Below are 6,989 nucleotides of genomic sequence, written 5' to 3'. Positions count from 1 at the left end.
ATATATATACATACATATATATATACATACATATATATACATACATATATATATACATACATATATATACATACATATATATATACATACATACATACATACATATATATACATACATATATATATACATACATACATACATACATACATACATACATACATATACATATAGAGAGAGAGATATTCAAGAGGGAAATACATATTTTAGTGCGTTCACTTTTGTGTTTTTCTAATGAATGAAAGTGAAGCCTTCTGAAAGCTTACAAGAAAAGCACAAGTTTATATAACATTAACTATAAAGGGATTGACAATGAGATATAAAGTCAAATTATACATACGTGCTATATATATATATCTGAAGTAATTCTACAGTTCTTTAAAGGCCCCCAATAACACATTATACATGTTGAGAATTGAGAATATGCTTATTGATGAAGTATAATACTTCAAGTTTCAATATATAGTTGCATTTTTTCGAACGTAGAAATAATTATATCTTAAATGCTATCTATTGTTATACATATTCATTGTAATATTTTAAAACCTATAATTTTTCGTGTCTCCATACTGCATCATCCATCACGAAGTATCGTAAGACCGACACTTCCTTCATTTCAATCACGTGTGCTACGCGCTCGTTAAAATATATTAACTTGTCTTTTACCGTTTCACAAAAACCGTTGAAAACATTAAACTATCAAAAGTTACTCCATTACAATTTTGAGTAAACAACGATTTAAAAACTAAATGCTTCTTGATATATTTTTAAAGTTAAATCATAAAATGTGCGTTTCCATTATGACTTTTTGTCACATTTATCACATCCTTACTTTTATCAGTAATCATTCCACTTAACAATCTAATTTTATATCTTATTTGACCAGTTATTTCTGTAATGTTAGTTGTATCTTGAATATCATGTTTCACCAAGTAATTAAGACGAATTGAAGCAGTTTTATTTATCTGTAAACGATTTTATTTTGTGGAGTATGGGAATATAAAGATATCCATTTATCAACTCTTAAATATCTGTTTTATTGATGTTGAGAATACTTTAACACGATATTTAATTCTGGTTGTTAAACTGAAAGGGCTCTAATTAATTAATAATAATCTCTTTTTATATACTGGTGGGAGCATTACGCTAATAAAAATATACACACTAAGTGAGTCGAATTCACACTTTTATTGGTAGCCAGTTGTGGGTTATCTAAGCAACTAACTAAGCGATTATTTGCATAATTAGTTAGTTAAACACTCAGTCAATTGCTTTTCAAAGTCCTTTCACATAACGAACTACAATGCATCCATAAATATTTACGGGTTGACAGGCAGTTTTGAAGCTGATTTGACCTGGAATAGAGGGAACAAATCACTAAAGTGATCATAGATCAGCAACTCACACACATACGCATACATGCGAGCGCACACACACACATGGACACGTACTCGTGTCACATACACACACATAATCACAGACAGATGCACGTCCAAAATTCTCCCAATTCCATTCTCTTGTAAGTGACCACAGCTGCATATGTAGATAAGTTAAGGAGTAATTTTCATACAAACTTGAATCAGGTATGGAGTAGAGAAGACATATCGAAGATGAGGTCACAAATTGCGACGACAAGGCTTTTGTCAGCAACTGATTGATTATTTAACCAACAGATTAAGCAAGAGATCGAAGATTTGGTTGTTAAGATAATATATTAACTAACAATAGCGAAGTGAAATTAAACCAGTGCGTGTGTTTATCATTATTCGCGTAATGATTTACTCGTGATAAAACAAGATTTGATTTAACACACGATTTGACATCAATAAACATGTAAGCAAAACCCAAAGATCAAATAACATTAACAGCAACAACAGCAACAATTGCGATTATAATAAGTATTATTAATTTTTACCCGACGTTAGTTCTTTTCTATGCTTAACCATTGAACTGTCAGAATCGCTGTATTTACTCCGCCCGAATTACGTTTTCAGCTGCAATCTCGTTGAGATCAAACTAGCTTTGCATCATTCCGTGATCGATAAATTAAAGCACCACTCAAGTACTGGTGTGGCCTTTCCTCCCTCTCTCTGCAAAAAAACTTGGATGTTCCACTGTAGAAAGCCTGATATGGTAATACGATGAGAAAGAGGAAACAAATATGATAATGATGACGATGGCCACGACGACGACAACGACGATAACCACGGTGACGACCACGACGATGTTGATAATGAGGATGATGATGATGGGAATGATAATGATGAAGATCATGATGATAACGATCATAATGAATGTGACACGTGGTGTAAGATAATGAGGAGGAGGAGGTCTTCATGTGAAATTTTCAAACAATAGGGCTCACATTTTCTCATTAAATAAGTATTTTTCTAGATATGTTGTATAATAAATCAACGCTCCGTTCCATGAACATTTCTGACATGACTAAGAGGGCATTTACGCAAATTCTCTGTGTCTCAAACCACTAAATTTTCATTCATTATAATTATTTAATTATACATGCACACATACATATATCACAAATAGATTCACATTTATGTGTATATGACCATATATATATATATATATATATATATATATATATATATATATATATATTATGCATGTATTTATGTATTTGTATCTGTGCGCTCATATACAATGTAAGAATATATTTGCTAATAATAATAATAATAATAATAATAATTTTATATTTTTTAAGATAGTAAATTAAGGACGTACAAAGTTTTAATGGTATTAGATATAATAAAGGCGAGGATAACTATTTCCATGGGAATCGACAGTAGCATTTCTTAATCCACGATTTAGGATATAGGATTGGTAATATATCTTTAAATAGGTGTAATGTGTTTCTTTGATGATATACCACATTTTCCACATATATCCACGGCCAAATAATGCTAGTTTCGAATCAGAATATAAATATTTCTAAACTGGAACATATGCAAACCTAGCTAAGGCTTGTTTCAGTGTTGGTAAATACATTATATACTGTTAAGGATATATTTAAATATATATATATTACTAAAGTGGTATACATAGAACACGACATGGACCAGAAGGTTAGTAATTTGCTCTGTAGTAATCCAAATATATTTACATACCGAGAAATACCTTATTCTTGAGATACATTTATTATTTACAAAACGCATCGTTATTTTTTTACAGAAACCTTTGCAAATATCTCGCCACAATGCAGTGAATATTTAAGCTGTGACGAAGTTATCTCCAACTATTTAGTTGAATATTGTTTTGGGGTCTTATAATCATACATCATTTTGTTTTATAAATAATTGTACACACAATACACTTGATTTAACGTATGACTTCAATAGCTCCACGCTGAATTATTTAAGGTGGAGGTGCGTGGCTTAGTGGTTAGGGTGTTGGACCCATGATCGTAGGATTGTGGTCTCCATTCCTGGACCGAGCGACGCGTTGTGTTCTTGAGGATAACACTTCATTTCATGTTGCTCCCGTCCACACAGCTGGCAAAAATGTGTAATACTACGACGGACCGGCGTCTCGTGCAGATGGGGAATATATACGCCAGTGGAAACCGAGAAACCGGCCCTTGTGAGTCTATATGACTCGAGAAGTCTTATGACTCATAACCAGTGTTTTGAGTCTATATGACTCCTTTATCCTTAAATCATCTAATAATTCATTTCGTTCCATATTCCTAGGAAGAATGTGACTAAAACAGTAACACTCCCAAAAAGCAACAACTTTTAAATCTCTAGACATAATCCTCATTTCCATTTAGCATTATGGAGCATTTTTCTATATTTAATTCTGAGTATGAATTTTACTTGCTACCATTCTATAATTTCATCAATTCTGCTATATTAATTTCAATTTTTGTTCATGTTTCTGGTGTACGGCTCGAATTATTAGGTGCCTTTCATGGATGAATTTAGATATCTGATTTGATAATGTAATAATATATTTACCGGAAATCGATTTCTGATCAATATATTCTACGTTCAAAATTCAATTAGAAAGATCCTATTTCAGAATAGTATTCCATTCATTATATTTTCTTTTTGATTGTAGATATGTTCTTCGAATTAACATATTTTACCATGAAAATGCGATTACATTATTTGCGTAAGACGAAGGCTTTCGGCTGGATGAACATGAAATATTTAACTCAGTGAAATATACGTCAAAATGCGCCCATACAGAATCAATTGCATATATGAATAAAGAATATAAATAAAAAAAAATTAAATGCAAGAAAATAAACGATTTATTACTCTCTATTCAAAAACGCATTTTGTCATCTGTTCTAAACATAAAAATCATTTAAGTTCACTTGTGCTGACAATCAATCTATAGGAGAGATAACAACGTAGTAGTCATTGTTTTGGGGACTGTTTTTTTTTTTTTTTTGAGACGGTTTTCACTGAGTACAAATATAATACTTACGATACGTAACAGAGTAGATACAAGTCATTAAGTTTTGGTACAGGGCAAAATGAAGTGCTTATTCACTTTCTAACAAAGAATTTATTTACTAAACAATTATTATTGTTTATCATATTCAATATCTGAAACAAATTTGCACAAGGACTAATATATGATAATAATACAGAAATTAGATTTAATTTCATTGAAAATATCGTTTAATTGTGAAAAATGGATTATTACATGAATTGATACAAAAGCTAGAAAGACGAAGAGGAAGAGAGACAGACAGACAGACCGACAGAGAGAAACAGGGAGAGAAAATATAAAAATATATCATTTCACCTTAGTATGTATTTATGTAAGGTATATACTCTATAATATTATTTATATAGATGAATGTGTGAGCAACAATATATAGCATTGTGTGTGTGTATCTATGTCTTTCTACCTATCTATATTATGATATATGTACAAGCGCGTGTGCGTACATATACATATATGGGTATACTTAGATGTACATCCGTGCATATAGTGTCTTCAAGAATATGGTTGCAAAGGCAATATTAATTAACAGCGAAGACATAATTACATGAATGAGAATTGACAGCAGTTTTAGGATTGTTCAATATTGCAAGCTTCTCCAAGGTGTCACATGCGTGATAGGACACCGAGGGACAAAAGCTTACATTCTTTCGCAAATAATGTAGTTTCGCAGCGATCGACGAAGTTAAGATAAGTTAAAACAAATTCCTTTTCTAACTAATATATCAAATATTACTTCAAATATTACTTTAAGTCGTAGAAGAATCTGAAATTAAGTACCAAGTTGTGATTTTGTAAACATCACTGAATTCAGTGTCTCATGTAATGTGTTTAAAATGGGTGATATTCCTAGGAATCTCTTAAAATCTCACCCCAAGATGCTTGCTTCGTATATTACTATGTTCTCAACCACTACTCCTACGTATGGCAATTATTGAAAATCTTCGCTTTGCTGAGAAGACCTGATAACAATAAATCACGTTACAGTTGATACTGTAATAACCAAGATTCATATAAAATAGTGAGTGCTCGCACAAACATCTGTTTACTGAATTTATGATAATAATTGTCGTTCATATATTTCTCCTTTGCCTTGACCAGATTTGATTATCATTCGTCTTCTAGCCTGTTTTTTGATAATCATAGCGACGATGATTTTAGTGAATTGAAACTAATTTTGCTCAATGCGATAAATTTGTAACAACTCAAGCCTCTTTGGAAATAATGTCAACTGCTGAAAATATGTTGCCAGTGGAGCAACAGACTGTGGCTATATTGCTAATTTAGTATAATGTAATATTTATATTCTGCAGATTTAGTTATCATTATATTAGTCATTATTAGTCTCCATCTATTCAAATTAAAAATAACACCGAAAGAAATCATTGTATCTCGTATTATATACGTCAGTTCAAAGACTACTAAATATTAACTTAACCCAGTATATATATGTATATATATATAGATAGATAGATAGATATATATATAAGAGAGAAGCTGGTGAAATGGCATACATAAATTCATGATAATACCAAGAACAGCAAAAACAATGTGAGTAGCAGTAACGGCAACAAAAAACATGAACAAAATGAAAAATAAACACAAAAGACCAGTAGCAAAAACAAACTAAAGGGTAAAAAATGAAAATCAGATAGTAATGGTGATGACAATAATAATAATAATAATAATAATAATAATAATTGAATGTGATGTGTCGTTTAAATGTGATGTGTCGTCAATGTTTAGTGAGGTTTTCCTTTATTTTTAGCAATAGCAAGGTGATTATGGAAGTTTATGGCGTTAAATCTTTTGTTGCCTAAACAGTTGTTGTTCCACCGCTTATAACTTCAAGCCACAGTGGTAGTGAAACTCATTTTTAAATATCCTCATCCCAAACCCCCAATAAATATTGAATATATACATTGGTAATTTATTTAAATCTTTACATGGAAATAAATATATATATATATATATATATATATATATATATATATATATATATATATATATGTTTATGTCTATATACATAAATATATATGAATACGTATACATATATATATGTATGCATATATATTCATATATATATATATATAAACACAAGCGTGTATATAAATTCAAATGTTTACGGGAATATAGAAATGTGTGTGTATGTGAGTGTGTGTGTATGAGTATAACAGTTGGCATGACGCTGTGTGTACGTTTTGTTACAACTATGTTGGATCGTGTGTTTGTATTTTCAACAAAATTATTGAGACATATGTATATACAAATATAACTAATGTATTCTTGTATGTATGCATACATACATACATACATACATACATACATACATATATATATATATATATATATATATATATATAAAATAATATATTTATTTCATTCTGTACGTGAAAAAACAATAAAATTTGACGCTGTCTAAGCAAATGCTTTGCCCTACGTACTTCTTACATTAAATATATATATATTATCGCTTGTAAATACAAATAGCTTTCAAATATTATAGGCATGTATA

Source organism: Octopus bimaculoides, chromosome 5, assembly GCF_001194135.2.
Source record: "Octopus bimaculoides isolate UCB-OBI-ISO-001 chromosome 5, ASM119413v2, whole genome shotgun sequence".
Classification (NCBI taxonomy): Eukaryota; Metazoa; Mollusca; class Cephalopoda; order Octopoda; family Octopodidae; genus Octopus; species Octopus bimaculoides.
The sequence above is the reverse complement of the archived record's forward strand: the minus strand, read 5'-3'. Positions refer to the sequence as shown.